Source organism: Micropterus salmoides, unplaced genomic scaffold, assembly GCF_014851395.1.
Source record: "Micropterus salmoides isolate LMB-PRFRI ecotype aquatic unplaced genomic scaffold, ASM1485139v1 Ms_hic_scaffold_14, whole genome shotgun sequence".
In the NCBI taxonomy this organism is placed as follows: Eukaryota; Metazoa; Chordata; class Actinopteri; order Centrarchiformes; family Centrarchidae; genus Micropterus; species Micropterus salmoides.
In genome coordinates this window covers 23,217,455-23,235,335 of record NW_024040485.1, presented here as the reverse complement: position 1 = coordinate 23,235,335, position 17,881 = coordinate 23,217,455, and the positions used below count along the sequence as shown (strand labels likewise).

The window sequence follows — 17,881 nt, the reverse complement described above, 5'->3', positions numbered from 1 at the left end:
GCGCACCAAAAACTGCAATTTCAGTTTGTTATTCGCTGAGGAGTTTTCATTTTCCTGAATGAAGGAGTGAGGATGGTCCAAATAATAATTTGAGGCTTCATGGTAGGGAACACCCAGTTCTTTACTTTGAAATGAGCACTGGGTGCATGAGGAAATGTTATTCATGTGAGAAACTGTCTGTTACTTTCTTTCTTCAAAATCAACCTCTCAACAATCTTCAGTTCTACTTTCCACAAAACCATAAAGATGACTTCCTCATTGTGCACAGCCACATTTCGTAAAACAATATGAAAATAAACAGTTATAAACGAGTTTCACTCTGCTGTTTTAGAGGCTCATTCTGCGTTTAATAAGACAACATTATGTCATGATTAGTTGTTGTGATCTCTAGGAATGCTGATGACTTTGTAAACCTGCTGATTTTTGCCAGTGACTCACTGGTTTAAATTACAATTGGAACAAGTACAGATAACAAAAGTGAAATAAACATAGATTAGAAAACACTGACAAACCAGAACACATAGTCTGTTTGCTGATGTTTGAGAAAGACACACACGCCACACAAAAAACAAAAATAAAAAGCCATTTAATGTTGTACATGGAGAATCGCTCGATATGTTTTAGCCAAAAATGCAAACTACTGCATGTTGTGCAGCTACGTATGGACATGAAGCTCAGTTTATACAAAAATCTGGACAGAAAAACAAAAATGCATGTTACATTAGCAATGATGGAGTTACATATGGGTGGAATCATGTGATGACTGATGGGCCACTTCGACCTGTCCTGTGATGGAGCTGGGAAATCTTCAGAGCTATGGTTGCCAGGGGTGCCAGCATCACCTGTGCCAAACAAAGATGATATGGTAACAGACTCAAGCACCTGGCTGCCATATGCCACTGATTCCTCATGAATATTTAACTATGAGCAGGCATATAGTGTTTATTGCAATTGTATCTTTTATTCCACAGACATTTATTCCAGCGCGTTCAAATTAACATATTTTTCATTTATGGTTGATACATCCTCTTCCTCTTAACCACACAGGACTATCAACACCTCATATAATCCAAAAATTGTCACATTTCATGCAAATCACAGTGATGTTCTGTTTCAGTATTGTGAAATTTTTGCTATTTTGCCCAAATTAGTCCTGAAATGTTCAGAATTCAATATTTTACCTGCGTGTCTTCAAAAATCCGCTCCTTCTCATAGCTGTCTATGTAGATTTGAACTGTTGCCCCATCACTACCTGTTCCACTGAGTCTGTAGATGATTCGAGAACCATCAGTGAAGATTATCCGCAGACCCTGCAGTGAAAACAGCCCAGTACAGACCATGTGAAGCTTTTATGATCTACAGGCACAGCTGAGTAGCTCCAATGCTGAAAGAGTTTAAATACCTAGTGACCACAGGATACATCCAGCACCTGTACAAATAAAAGCCTTACAGCAACACGTGTGTGTCATATACCTGGTTCCTAGAGATGGTGCTGTCCACTGGGTCTGTGTATTCAAAGTTGTCTGCTTTTTCCACTTGGTAGATTTTGTCTTCCACAGCAAATCTCTGCTTCACAAAGGACTTGTCGGCAATCATAATCTCCAAATCCTCCATCATCTCACAGGCTGCATCTATGTCTATATTCTCATAGTCATATCTGGATGAAACAACATTTAAGCTAGTATTAACAGAAAAAGTGTTTTATTGTTGCATGTTCATAAATAGGCATATTATTTTAATGAAGGAGGAACAATCTAACATTTTACTGTAACTGTAATAACTTTAGACTTTTCACTGTAGAAGAGCAGCAATACCTACCAAATGTACATTTCTCTGCTAATGCAGTGTTATTAATATTATTTGTAACCACTGTAAATCAGCAGAGAAAATATTTTTATGACAACTAAATAGTCATTTTTTATTTAGTAAAATGGACAGATGGCCTAAGCCTAAAGTGTTATTGTCCATATGTTCCACTAGATGTCAGTCATATCATATCTTCTTAACGTCTCTGTAGCTTCAGCCCACCCATTTCAGTTCCATCTCTATCTAGAAATAATTCAACCACTGTTTCTTAATTGTTCTTTTTAAACTTTAGCTGTTTTGGTGGTTTTTGATGAATGATGGAGTACAACCCTGAATACAGACAAACAAACACACACCATACACCACACACCATGGGTTCACACATCACCTGGTGAAGTAGTTTCTCCCGTACTTTAACCAATGGTACTTAAGAATATCCTCCACACTCTGCCTTCTAGTGGCCAGGATGGACAGCCATGCCAGCACAGCCCAAAGCCCATCCTTCTCACGAATATGGTCTCCACCTGAAAGAGGGTTTGTAATTAAGTGTGCTATGCACAGAAAAAAAACAACTAAAAACTAAAATATGAGAATGAAATCATCTTTTGATCTAATAACTTGCTGAAGCAACACAGTACCTGTACCAAAGCTTTCCTCTCCACACAAAGACAGTCTGCCTGCATCCATAAGGTTCCCAAAGAACGTCCACCCACTGGGAGTTTCATACAACTCTATTTTTGTTGCCTTGGCTACTCTGCAAGGTTTACAGCAAATGAGTATTCTAAGAAAGCACAGGGAACCCTTGAAACAACAGATGTGATACACTGAAATGTCATAATATGATTTTTGTTATTATTAATGTGTAAGTTTAAATACAATGATTAAATGTTGTTTAAATATCTATTTGCACTAAAAGTACTATAAGTTTGACGTGGTTTTCCACTTGGTATATCACTGGCTTATTGGTTTTAGTAGTAATGTAAAAGCCAGGCTGTATTTTTTACCTGTCTAAGGCTGCACTTGTGGGCATGCTGCGGGCGAAACCTCTCACCCCTGTATGCTGGAAGTATGGGATACAGAAGATGTTGTCAGCGATCACAGCCACAGAGTCAGGCGGGGTGACGAAGAAGCCATTCTTACCGAGGATCATGTTACGGTCCTAGATGGCCCACAGACAGACAGAGGTTGGAAGGCACAGCCTTTGATTCAGTTCTGGGATCTTTTCACATGTGAATGTGAAATATACTTTGTGTCCAATTAGAAAATTTAAGACTTATTTATTTTATTTTAGACAATCTAAAGAAGAGACAAATAACAGTACACACACCCCATCACCATCAAATGCTGCACCAAAATCATACTGTCCGTCTCTCATGCTGTCAACCAGATCTGCAGCGTAGGTGAGGTTAGGATCTGGGTGTTGACCCCCAAAATCCTCCAATGGCACACAGTTGATGGCAGAGTTGGCAGGGCAGCCCAGCTCCTCACAGAGTATTCGCCTCACATATGGTCCTACCACTTGGGAGCAGACAGAAGTGACAGAGAGAGAGATAAGAGAAGACTGGTGTAAAGACAATGACTGAAGTCAACTATGGTGTTATGGGAAGTAGCACTATCAGCATTCAATTCAATTCAATTCAATCAGCTTTATTGGCATGAATGTATAACTACATCAGAACTGCGTGTTGCTCTGTTTAAAGCAACAGTTCAACATTTTCAGGTTAGATGAGATGATTGATACCATTTTCATATTTGTACAGTAAACTGAACTGATGAAACTACAGCCAGCAGCCAGTTAGCTTAGCTTTGCACTAAGACTGGAAGCGGGGAAACAGCTAGCCTGGCTCTGTCCGAAGGTAATCTGACTATCATAGACTTCAATAAAGCTCACTAAAAACACTTTATATCTCGTTTGTGTTAGAACGACACATTGTGGTTTTATGGTGGGTTATTTGCCAGACTCTTTCTGGCTGGACGCAGTCATTTCCTGGAATCTCATTTTACATTACACTTTTGTTTTTTACTGTTTTAGAGCATTAGAGTTGCTGGTAGGCAGATTGTGTACCTTTGGACAGAGCCAGGCTACCTGTTTCCCCTGTTTGTGCTAAGGTAAGCTAACTGGCTGCTGGCTCTAGATACATATTTACCATACAGACGTGAGAGTGGTATCAATCCTCTCATCACACTCTAGGCAAGAAAACGAATAAGCATATTTCCCAAAATGTCAAACTATTTTTAAACAAGTGTTCCAGGATATTCTCTCACCTCCATGCATGGCATCTAGTCGTATCTTGATGTGGTTTTCCCAGATAGAAGCTCCTTTAGAGCAGCAAAGTCAAAGATGTTCCTCAACAAGTTAGCATAGGATTCCACAGAGTCCACAATTTCCACTGGACACAACCACAAATGAGAAACAAAATTGTATTTTTAATCTGTGAATTGACATGCATCATAAACGTTTAGATTAAATCTTTGCTGTCTGGACAATTAATGATCGAGGGGAAAATAATATATACATATAATTTTTATAAATGTACCACTAAAATGACATCTTCTGTCTCCATCTTCTCCTAATCTGAGGTGATGGGTGACAGACTAAATGTGCATTTCACCTGTGAAGGGTTTGAACTTGTTTTCCAGATCAAACGTCTGTTTGCCCAGGGTTGTCAGATCCACTTGCAGTCCGGCGCAGATAGCAAACTCCTCAATGTTCCTGCTGATCTGAAAGATCTTGTTTGTGACAGCCTCCTTGGCTGGGCCTGGATGCAGTAGAAAGTCTCTGTTGTTAAATGTGATATTTGGATGTAATGGTGTGCTATAGAACCACAGCTACAGTAAATACATCCAGTATACTGGTGGTGATACTATTCATAGTTGTATGAGACATTTATGGGTAGAACCATGCAGATATTTTTCGTCTCAGATTTTAATGTCCAGACAAAGTCTCAAACTTTTTCTCAGCTGTGCCACATATCTGAATGAGGCCTTGTGTAGCCTTGTTAAATGTCAGTTTGACATCTCTTGTAACACTATTTTTCACTTGGCCGATGAACTTGCATGCTTCCTCTTCTCCAGTTACCATACCTCCATTTGCAGTACTGAACTTAATGCCAAAGTCTCCATCAGGTCCACCAGGGTTGTGGCTGGCGGTGAGGATGATGCCACCGATGGCTTTGTATTTCCTAATCGCACAGGAGATAGCCGGTGTGGACATTATCCCATGGTGTCCAATGATAAGATGACCCACCTGAAGAAGTGTCACACAGGTGTTTGTGTGAGTTGGCTGGCATGAGTGGGTATCTTAACTTATCTGAGTGGGGGAGGGGAGGGAATATCAGTTTTGGTCTGTCATGCTTCTTCAGTTACAACACATCAACAGCAAGTTCTATTATGTGTAAGTGTATTTTAAATCCCTCTAAGTATACCATCTGACCAAGAAAGCACAAGAAGCTCAAAGCTTATGTAATTTAACCCAAGGACCACAGAGCGCTCATTAATGGTGCTGGCATGGGGGAAGAAAACAAAACAGGTTATATACGTAGACAGCCTAGTAGCTAGGTGCTGCATTGACACCAGCAGCTAGCTGGTTTCACAGCTGAAAGGCAGATTTCACCCTTTAATTACTCAGTGTTACATTGTTTTGGTGTCTACCCTAGACGTCTTGCATTGCTTATTAATCCCAAATACTGGCCATTCATACTTGGCTAATTACATTTTAAGTTGATAAAAGCATCAGCAAACTGGTGTCAAATGCAATTTGAACTAAATGCTATAATGAAAAGAAATTACAGTTTCAACTGTATATTTTTTACAAAAAGGCAGCTGGTATTAAATATGTATTATTTCACAAAAAATAAAAGCTTATTTCACATAAAAATAACATAAAAAGCAATGAAAACTATGTTGTTTATTTGTATTGTACAAATACAAATTTGAAATTCAAAATGAGACTGTACTCAACAGTGTTTTGAGTTAAATGCTAACGTGAACTTGCTAACATTCTCATAATGACTAACGCAATGATGTAACAGGTTTACCACATACACCATCTTTGCTGTTCCAACAGTGTTAAGATATTTGGTAACACTGCAATACGGTTCACAAAACTCTCAGTAGCTGGAACAATGATGAACAAATGGGGAATGACCCGATCATTAGTGAATCGTTAATAAGTAGTTAGTGAATAACTCTGAATGGACCATAAAGTAGATCATGATGATTTACCAGAGAACAGACTGGGAGCTACTATATTAATTAATCATCAGGTAATGATTTCTTAATAAATGTGAATCGATCATACTGACCACTTTCTTTATGAGTTGTTCCTGATTAATTTCTCACTCATTCCTTAGTAACTACTCACAATTCTGTGTACATATTGTAAAGATGTAAGCAACTTTTCCATTATTGACCTTGGAAATACAGTAGTAGTTTAACAAAACAAACCCAACTCACGATCAACTTGTTGTTTTTGTCAAAAGCTTTTCAACTATTTCACTCTGGCAGCAGATGGATTTTGTTCAGTTGTAATGCAGATGGGTCTGTTGACATGCTAACTCCATAGTTTTATGATACCATACATAGCACCTCTAGGACTTCTACTACTTCATCTTTAGGAGAACTGTGTAATATGGGTGGATCTTGAGTTAGAGATTGCAATGTATCAATGTATTGATTTAAATTTACATTTACATTTGGATTACAGATTATACCTTTAAATTGTTAATGTCTGATGTAATACATTTTTGATTATCTTTATTGAAATTTTGATATTGATTGATACCCCCCCCCCCCCCCCGCCAAAAAAAAGAAACCTGTCAAAAGATGCAACTTAAAGATATGAGCCTGGTACAACCAATGAAAACAAAGGGATGATAACAGGTGATGGGGGCAAGGTGACATTGGTATATGTGCTCACATCCACCCACCCACACATGTACACAAGCACACACTTACCAGCATGCACACACAAACAAACAAATGAACACACACACACACACGGTGACACTGACCCCGTTGGCAGCTGCCATCTGCACAATAACCTCAATAGCTGTTCGATTGAAGAAGCGACCGTCTCCTCCCACCACCACTGTCGATCCCTGGCGGTCACGAAGGTCAATGGAGGAGAATATACTCTGGATGAAGTTGTGTAGGTAGTTTCTCCTGGACTGGAATACAAAGACCTTTTTCCTCAGTCCATTGGTGCCGGGTCTCTGGTCAGGGTAGGGGGCTGTGGGGACAGTCAGCACCTGCAGAGGACTGTTGTCCATTGTTTTAAAATGAAAATCAAGCCTAATGCAACTGCAAAGAGAGCCAGGGAAACTGTTGTTTTGAGGGAAATCCCCTCTCAGCTGACATGGGGAATGGTACACAGGGGCAGAAAGGGAGGGTAAAATCCTGACTCCTCCTATTATTTCACTGGAAGCACAGGGTTACAGTGGTACTTCTAAAGCCCAAAATAACCTTTCAAACTTTCAAATGTGTGTTGCACAGGCCAGGGGGAGTAACCAAAGACGCACGCTCCTTCACACATGTGCAGGGAGATCACTGTCATGGCTGCAGGCCCAGTCACAAAGAAGTGTTTGGCTGCAGCTGTGATTGGAGTAATGATATGCTAAAAAGAAGGATCACAGCTCTCATTGCAGATGCACTTAGCGCTATTTTAGGAGAGGATATTTACCCTTTCTTACAGCTGAGTGTGTGAACAGAGAGTGAGAGGAGCAATTAGAGAGTCATTAGAAGCACATACTTAATATAGATGTGGTTCTAAGAATCTGTTTACAAAACAAACACCATTTGTCAAATGTAATTATATAAACAGCACTATCAAATCAGAGTGGAAGGTATCTGCATGAGACAGAACAACACTGCCCTCTGGAGTTTTTTTTTACTGTGTTGTTAGGGCTCCTGACAACACAGTACAAAAGAGTTTGGCATCACAACATCCCACTGCAACATTTTGTAAGATTTAGTACAACATGTAGCAACATTGTGATGTGCATTAGTTATTCATTTACAAGATTTCACTTTTTGAAAAGGCTGATTGTGTGTCCATCAATTTTAAAAGCGTAATTTGTTAAAAATGTTCTGAAAAATAGCATACATCTCAAAATGTTAACTAATAAATGAAAATGTTTTGAGAAAGGTTTATTTGCACAATGAGAAAACATGCAATGCAACTCTGAAAGAAACAAATGTGCATTGTCCAAAAAAAATTAACAAACTAAAAACAAACAAACAAAAAAAAACATATTGATTCTAGAGTGACCCAAAAACATGAATGTACCGATCAGTAACTTTAAAAAATTCTGGACACAGTTTCTTCCTGTCCAAGTTTTCCATTCTCTCGCTGTGAACATGACAAACAGACACGCTGTTGAGTCAGTTTTGTCTCTAACTTTAAAAAAGTATGCAACATCAAAACAATAAGGCAAGTCCTGCCCCACATGTTGGGAACCACTGCTGTATACAAAGAGTCAATGTGACCCAATATAAAAACTTATTATATATACTCTATGTAGCTGTATGTTTTCATTTGTTATCCATAACATTTGACCTCTAAGATACAGTGAGTGAAGATGTAGTTTATGCTAACTGCATTTTAGTATATTTTAGATTACACAATAAATTGTGTCCTATCCTATTAGGTAGCAATACATTATTTTGGCTTTCTCTCTTGAGGACACAACAGCACTGTGTCCTGTGTCCTGTGTGACTGAATTTAATCTACCAGAACTCGAACATTTGGAGGAAAAAAGTTCCTCTCTGCCTTCCTAAATCATGGCTGCAGCTCACATGAAGCAATGCCAATTATGTCCTGAAGAGGCCACTGTTTAATGCAAAATTTTACTGGAGAATATTGGCAATGGATCAGAGAGAGGCACCTGTCTCAGAGGAAGCTGAAGTGGTGGAGGTGGTGCTGGGGGGAGCCACAGGGTAGACAGAGATCTGAGTGAGCTGAGGGAATAAGAAGTCTTTTGGCCCAGCTTCCATTGAATCCCTCTCCTACGCTCTGAACGCCCCTTAGGTCTCATGTGGAAATATCTCCCGTTCAGGTTGGCGTCTCCGCAGGCGTTGAACCACCATCCACCTGGAAGTTGACAGAAATTACATGTTGTGCGACTGATTCCATGTGACAAGTATTCATTAATCCCCATCTTTGCATTACATGAGGAGACACATGTCTCCCACATGCACATCTGTTTTACCTGTGTAGTTGTGGGCACAGTTGGACTCCTGGTGCTTATCATTGTCTCTGTCCTTGGTGGAGAACATCATGCCTGTGTGGTTGATCATGGGGTCTGGCAAATCTCCAGACAAAAGTGTGAGGTGAATGGCATAGTTGCTCTCTGGACCATTAAGGTGAAATCTGTATTCGATATAGCGCCTGCCCTGTTTCCAGTCTTCCAGGTGAATGTGAAGGACAGAGTTGCCCTGAGCTGCTAGAGAGTGGATCTTCCTGAGACCCAGCCAAAACTCCCCTGTGAGAGAGACGTTATTGAGAGGTCAGAGCTGACATGATTTACAAGCATCTTTAAGAAGTGATGCACACAAAGGTATATGCAGAGGTGGAGGTATCCTTTTACTTACATAGTTTATAAAATAATAAACGTTATAATCATCATGTAAGCCAAGTAATTTAGAATTTGGCAGTTGAAAATTAATTTTCAACTTCAATGGGTAATTGCGCTTAGAGTCTTGAGAAGCGAATAGTGCCTCTCACCTTGAAAATCTCCAAACCCTTTTCATACTTCTCCCAGATTTGATCGAAATTCACTGAGCCATCCCTCCTTCGCTGGATGACTGTTGCTCCATGGTCTAAATGGAAAAAACAGACAATACTGATGACTTAATTTGAAGTTATAATCTTTAAGATTTTCATGAAATAGCATTTAATATTAAAGGTTGATTTAAAAAAAATGCATTTACAGTCTGTTTTTTCTTTCTCTATATTTGTTTTCATAGTTAATGGCGGAGTCTGCCTTTCCCTGCTGGATTCACAGCATACAATCCATGCACGTAATCCAGCATTACTGTTGTAACTTCAACTCATTGATATCAGCCTCACTGTTTACTGTTCACTCCAACATCTGCTACTACCCCTGCTTTACATTAAGGATTACAACTTTAAATAAGATAAACAGCTGGACAAAGACTAAACCATGATTAATACGTTTTTGTTTTTTTTAATTTTGTGTTTTAAGTTTTGTGCTGTTTTTGTGAGACAGTACCGTTGCTCATGTCACAAAAGGCCATGAAGGGCTCCATTCCATTGGGTCTGATGGCATAGACACCACTGACTCGTTCTCCTCTGTTGAACAACTCATTGCAGTCTAATGGTAGATCTAAAAAATGACCACAAACCTCAAGTCAAACATGAAACTGCCCTGAATAAAGATTAGCTGCAGAGTGGTAATTTGGAGCAGAGAAGCACACTTGTGACCAGTAGGTCAACAGTTCATATCAGCAGTATTAGCAAGAATAACGTGTGCAGGGTCACTGATTGCTCGGCAAGTGCTGAAAATGTGAATGTACTAGGCAGCTCCCCGTTATAACTGCATGAAATTGTATAAATGTGAAGCACAAAATTGCTGGAAATTGTATGGACATTTTTAAATAACGAGCAGTGACACCGTAAGACTGAATATATAACAATTGTGCGTGCTGATATCATTGTATGGCAAATAAAATATACCAAATCCTAATATTAATCTCAACAATTCCTCATGTTTTATTATCCATCTTACTCATCATTTCGGTGGTGCTGGTAGAACTAGAGGTCAGATAAGGGGTGAGTGTTGGTGCTTCACTTTTGAAGATTTCAGGCATCCTCTCAATGGTCTCTTGGGTCAATGTGTTGGCTGTTAGCTGGGGAAATAGGGAAACACTTCAGCCTGCAGACATCATCCTTAGACTGACTCTAGAGAAATACTGTGGATTATAAAGCAATTCCACACATAATAAATCTTGGTTTGTTGCAAAAGTAGAACTTTTCCAAAGTTTTTAAGATATTTTACGGCAACAGTATGAATTTTTGAGTTCTCAAGACCAAGGAAAATGCAAATGTGTTATATCATTGAGGCACTGGCTAAGATTATTATCCTCCAAAGATTTAAAGTCTAAATTATATAGTACAGCACCATGCCTCCATTAAGGTTTCTTTTTACCAGCACATTCAGTGCAATGCCATGATGATGAGAGCTCATAACTCAAAAAGCAGGCACAATACTCTTAGGAAATTCCTGGAGAAATGCATACTTTTGCACAGCAACAGACTAAAACTCCACTGCCCATCCACTCTGACTGAAGGGACTGTATGGACATCTTTGGAGTGGAGATAGGGACTGGAACCTATATTTAATTTTAGAGGAAATAAGCAAGACTCTCCCAAAAATTTAAGTAATGATCAAATACAACACCCTCTCCCACAATATCTCAAAATAACATATTTTGGCAAACATAACCAAATGGTAAGTCACTCTCGATTTTTGAACCACTATTACAGGTACTGAATGAGTAAAACGGGAACCAGCACCAGATCTATGGCCGCTACACTTGAGCACCCAGTATTTTACCCAGATTCCACTTAATAACAAATAAAGAATTAGATCAGATGACGCTATAGCCTGATATGTATGGTATCAATTGTAAAATCTCTTACGCTGAGGTTGCGTGGCCGGGCTTGTTGGAGACATTTCTTCCAGAATGCAGTATTAAATATCAAAATGAAAGTCATCTATGTGATGCTTCTTTTAAAAATAAACGTCACAAGGAAAGAATGAATCTGGGTGAGAAATTTGAGAAATTCAGCTACCCTCTCAGCAGAAAGACAAAGTACATAAACTTCCACCTTCCACCTAATCATTTTCCTACAGTCCCTAAGATTTACCTTTTCCTCCAGAATCCTGATCTTAACCCTCTGGTTGTTGAGCTGGTCGCTCTGCTCCCTCACAGCCTTCAGCAGCTCTGTGATGCTCTGCTCCTGGCTGTGGACCACCCCCTGATCAGGGAAGAAAGTCATGGGAAAACATGAGAACTGTTAAAGAATGGTGTTATTTACTTTAACTTTTTGGTGCTATTACTGTGTGATACCCACTTTAGTTTTTCCTTTATTTGCATATTTCTTTTTCCTTTATACTGACTGTTGTAATTTTTTATTTTAATTTTGACTTGTTTAGTTTTTACATTGATTATTGTGAAACACTATGTAACCTATATTGAAAAGTGCACAAATAGCTACTATTATTTATTATTATTATTATATAGTTAATATTACACAGAATATTCTGAGTCTGTCTTATAGCAGTCATACACTGGGAGAACAAATGCAAAACAAATCACTGTAAAGGATAAGATTGCATACTAATTTTTAACGAATAGTGCCATTACAGTAAGTATTCGAAAAGCCCTTGTTTAAAGCTTGTCTCCATCTATTTAAACGACCATAACATTTACAATCTAAAATAATATGAGTAACTGAGATCAGTATTCAATAAGATGTTTTCTTTTCTAATTTCTTCCTGTGCAGAATAGGCAGGAGAACAATCCAAGAGCAGGTTTCCTTTCTAACAACAGGTGACTCACCCTAAGGCCATTGATCTCTGCCACTTGTTCCCTCATCACCAGGCCATGTGACAGACTGCTCAGCTTCTCCTCCAGGCCTTCCACCTTGTTCTGCAGGCGACTCTTCTCCAGTAAGATGCTGTCCACTTTGGAGCTGATCTCAACAGACAGGCCCTTGATCTCTTCATTGTTGGCCTTCAGTACCACAGTGGTCTTCTTCAGCTCCTCTTCCTCCTCTTTAATTTCACTGGCGAGCACTGACAGCTGGTAAAACGAGTGGTCAAAAATGTTGAGCTTCTGGAGGATGTCGTTTATCTGTCCCTTTGTCTTCTGCACAAACTCCTGCAGGCTCTGACCCAGCTGGAGGAGGCCGTTTGCCAGAAGACGCACATCATCCAGAGCAGCAAAGTGGGAACGATATTCAGCTGGGGCCTCAGGCTGGATGACAGGCTGCTCCTCTTTGCCACAGAGAGTAGGGACACAGGCAGCAGCCAGGAGAAACAAAAAGGGAATTAGTGTAATTCTCATGTTGTTGTCGTGTTTCTTCTCCAGCTCTGTGGCAGTCCTCTCCCTCTGCTGTGACAGCACACCCTCTGAGTGAGGATCCTCGGCCTTTATACTCTGACTGCAATCAGGTCAATGATTAACCTGTTCATCTGATCATTATCTGCATGGCCTACAATGGAGCAATGGTGATGTAGTTTCCTCAGACTAGGATTCATGTCCTCTGTAGATACCAAAAGTCAACAGTTTACGGATTTAAAGTTACATAACGTGACATACATTACATAATGTATACTTACTTTATCCCAAACCGGGATCCTAAACATAACCAAGCAGTTTGTTGCCTAAAACTAACCACACTGGACCTTTTCAAAACTTTAACCACATGTTAAAAGTTTGTCTCATACAGAAGCTAAAGGATAGGCTACTATGTGCATCAGAATGAGACGCCAAGTGGTGTGATAAGGCAGCATTGGTTTTTGAAGACATGGGCTGAGAAACAGTTGGAGAAGTTGCTCTTAGCATCTGATATTGTTGTGGATGGGTACCTGGTGAATCTGTATGAGAAGCAGAGGGCAGTTTACAAAGCGTAGGTATTGATGACCTGGGAATGAAAACAGGTTGGCTTGCCACTGCAGCAATGATAAGACCACAGTTAGAAAATAACAAAAACATGTTGATTTGTACAGACTCTGTGTGTGACATCGTGTTTTCAACTGACCTGTAGTTACCTGTGCTGAGGCCATGGCTGGTTTCTGTTATTGTTGCGTGGCAAATTTATTTCTAAACAGGAAGATGACCCAGTTAACATATACTCAAAAGTGCCTTTTAGTATCTTTTATATATGTTATTATTATTATTATTATTGACATATTATCAATTGAGAAATATGACTTGCAAGTTCATGGTTTTACATTATTTTGTTTCTTTTTTTATCCAGCAGTTGGTAAGTATAGATGCATGTAATATCAGAGGGGAACACACAATACAAGAAAACAATGAATGTGGAGCTCAAGATGAAATATAACCTACTAACCACATAGGATGGTGACCCATGTTTCTCCACAACTGAATGTTAACTACAGTATATGACAGCAGGATTGCATGAGCTCCACAGTGTGTACACAGTAAACAAAGTCCACAACCCTGACTACTGCAAGGGGGTGTGCTCTTTGTAAGGTAAAATGTATCGGTGCACAGTGGCCCACGTTTAACAGAGCAAATGCAGTTTAGCGAGTCAAGGACGTACAGCATAAGGTGCTGTTCTATCTCACACAAGGTCCGCCTTCTACTGGACACTATAGGTACTACCTCTCCTCCTATCACACGTACTCGCCCACTGAAATTTTGCATACTGTAAGTAGCCGACCAATTGGACGTCGCTACTGTACGTGTGTACCGTATAAATAGCGGTGTCCTCACTGCTCAGCATCCTTTTTTCTTCAGACAGACAGCGAACCGCCCACTGACCTTCACCTCCACAGATGGAGTCACCGCTCCTTGAAGCACGCCATAGGCACACTGCCAGTGCTTGGCCAACCTCTCCAGGTTTGGCTCCTGAAAGGGAGAGGTTGAGACAGGCTGGGCTGTCCGCAGAGGTGGTACATACCATCCAGGCAGCGAGGGCAGGCTCCATCACTTCCTGCTACAAAGCTAAGTGGCTGGGCTTTCAGCGCTGGTGCATTGAGAAGGAAATGGATCCCATAACCTGCTCAGTGGGATCCATCCTTTCCTTCTTACAGGGCCTAATGGAGAAGGGACTGTCACACTCAACCATTAAGGTGTATGCGGCAGCTATCTCATCTTATCATGAGGGGCCTGTCTTCACCCACTCCCTCGTGAAGCGTTTTCTGCAGGGTGTGAGGAGACAACGACCGGTGCTACGTGTCTCCGCCCCCCAGTGGGACCTGCCACTGGTACTAGCAGCTCTGAGGTCAAACCCCTACGATGCTATCTCTCAAGACAGCTTTGTTACTGGGTCTCACCTCTGCCAAGAGGGTGAGTGAGCTGTGCGCCCTGTCGGTTCATCCCAGCTGCATGCTGCTTCGTGGTGACCACAGTGCAGCAGTGTTAAGACCAAACCCCTCCTTTGTTCCTAAGAACATAAGAAGCTCATTCAGGTCAGGACCATAGATTTGGATGCCTTCCACCCTCCGCCCCACCCTGGGCCTAGGGAGGCGAGGCTGCATCTGTTGTGTCCTGTGCGTGCCCTAACACATTATATGAAGCGCACGGCCCCCTTTCGACGCACTGATCAACTGCTTGTTTGCTTTGGTGACGGTGCAATCGGCAAAGCTCTATCCAAGAAGCGCCTAGCCGGATGGCTTTGTGACTGTATCTCACAGGCCTACGTGCAGGTGGTGAGCGTTGAGGAGATTTGCACAAAGGCATCGTGGTCTTCACCATGTCCATTTGTGCATTTTTACCTCTTGGATGTGTCGGGCTCCTTCTCAGGATCTGTGCTCGCAGGTGCGACTCAGGATCTGAGAAGGAGACTGGTGTCTACCATAGACTACCGGTTGTTGGGGAAAACATTTTACACTGACTGTGATGTCCCTGTAAGGGGTCAGGACAGTTCAGATGTTGGATCTGGCTGGGTCAGATCCCTCTTGGTCATGCCAAACCCCTAGAGGTCTAGTGACCTTTCTGAGGGGTGGCCCACTGCCCCATCGCTTAGGATGGTGGCAGCTTAGGGCCTGTGGCTGGTGACCTGTGGCCGATCGTGTCGGTGAGGTGAGCTGTGGTTTGTCGTGGCTGGGCGGACAGTCATCAGGCTCCACCCATTGTGCCCATACAGTCCAGTAGAGGGCGGAGCCTGTGTGAGATAGAACGAAGGTTACGATATGGTAACCCTAGTTCTATTAGCACAGGCGGAGCCCTCTACGATGGAGCCCCGCCGCTCCACTGCCGTCTGCTGAAGGGTTGGTTGGATACTGAGCAGTGAGGACACCGCTATTTATATGGTACACACGTACAGTGGTGACATCCAATTGGTCGGATACTTACAGTATGCAAAATTTCAGAATACGTGCGTGTGATAGGAGGAGAGGTAGTACCCATAGAGTCCAGTAGAGGGCTCCGCCTGTGCTAATAGAACTAGGGTTACCATATTGTAACCTTCATTACGACCCTAAGGGTCATGTGTTGGGTTGGAGTGCGTTCCTTCTCTCTTTAAGGTAGAGGCCCTCCACCCCATGCCTCAGCTGCATGAGTGAGTGGCAGCAGGTGTGCCTGATCACCACTCAGTGCCTGGAGGATAAGAAGGCTTGGGTTTTTCCACAGCAGGCATGTTTCCTTTTCTACCTGTTGCGACTACGCTGCAGACCAACACCCGTGAGCAGCCACCGCTGCCAACAAGTCAGCCCAGCGGACAGGGGCAGCCCATTAAACCAGTGGTTGAACACCAGCTTAGATCTTCTGTGAGTCCAGAACAGTATCTGGTTTTAACCTCCTCAGTGGAGAGAGGACTTTGAATATTGGTTGAATATTGAAGACACCTGGTGCCACACTCTAATCAGCTAATTAACTCAAAACACCTGCAAAGGCCTTTAAATGGTCTCTCAGTCTAGTTCTGTAGGCTACATAATCATGGGGAAGAGTACTGACTTGACAGCTGTCCAAAAGACATCCATTGACACCTTGCACAAGGAGGGCAAGACACAAAAGGTCATTGCTAAAGAGGCTGGCTGTTCACAGAGCTCTGTGTCCAAGCACATTAATAGAGAGGTGAAGGGAAGGAAAAGATGTGGTAGAAAAAAGTGTACAAGCAATAGGGATAACCGCACCCTGGAGAGAATTGTGAAACAAACCCCATTCAAAAATGTGGGGGAGATTCACAAAGAGTGGACTGCAGCTGGAGTCAGTGCTTCAAGAACCACCACGCACAGACGTATGCAAGACATGGGTTTCAGCTGTCGCATTCCTTGTGTCAAGCCACTCTTGAACAAGACACAGCGTCAGAAGCGTCTCGCCTGGGCAAAAGAATAAAAGGACTGGACTGCTGCTGAGTGGTGAAAAGTTATGTTCTCTGATGAAAGTAAATTTTGCATTTCCTTTGGAAATCAAGGTCCCAGAATCTGGAGGAAGAGAGGAGGATCCAAGGTCAACGCAGCCGTCTACCAGGAAGTTTTACAGCACTTCACGCTTCCTGCTGCTGACCAACTTTATGGAGATGCAGATTTCATTTTACAACAGGACTTGGCACCTGCACACAGAGCCAAAGCTACCAGTACCCAGTTTAAGGACCATGGTATCCCTGTTCTTAATTGGCCAGCAAACTCGCCTGACCTTAACCCTATAGAAAATCTATGGGGTATTGTGAAGAGGAAGATGCGATACGCCAGACCCAACAATGCAGAAGAGCTGAAGGCCACTATCAGAGCAACCTGGGCTCTCATAACACCTGAGCAGTGCCACAGACTGATCGACTTCATGCCACGCCGCATTGCTGCAGTAATTCAGGCAAAAGGAGCCCCAACTAAGTATTGAGTGCTGTACATGCTCATACTTTTCATGTTCATACTTTTCAGTTGTTTCTAAAAATCCTTTTTTTGTATTGGTCTTAAGTAATATTCTAATTTTCGGAGATACTGAATTTGGGATTTTCATTAGTTGTCAGTTATAATCATCAAAATTAAAAGGAATGAACACTTGAAATACTGTGTGGAATGAATGTATACATTATACAAGTTTCACTTTTTGAATGGAATTACTGAAATAAATCAACTTTTTAATGATATTCTAATTATATGACCAGCACCTGTATATTTTATTTCCAGAAGAATGGAAGGAGAATCAATGGATTATCCCAGTTTATTTAGTCACAGAATGATACTAAAAATCAATATATCAGTCTTACTCTCACTGTGACACTGAATACAAGTGATACCACATGAAGCCCAAACCCAGTGGTTTAAAAACTCTGTATGGTGATCTGATGCAGTACATAGTCAAAGCTCTCTTCATCTACCTCAGGGGCAAAATTAATTCACCTGAGGTTGTTTTCTGC

General features: G+C 41.4%; 2 pseudogenes; both read right to left on the bottom strand.

The window, feature by feature from the left end:
• Window positions 1-569: 569 nt before the first annotated feature.
• On the bottom strand, window positions 570-7,806 carry LOC119902385 (annotated as a pseudogene).
• A 252-nt stretch (window positions 7,807-8,058) lies between these two features.
• On the bottom strand, window positions 8,059-12,976 carry LOC119902386 (annotated as a pseudogene).
• Window positions 12,977-17,881: the final 4,905 nt, after the last annotated feature.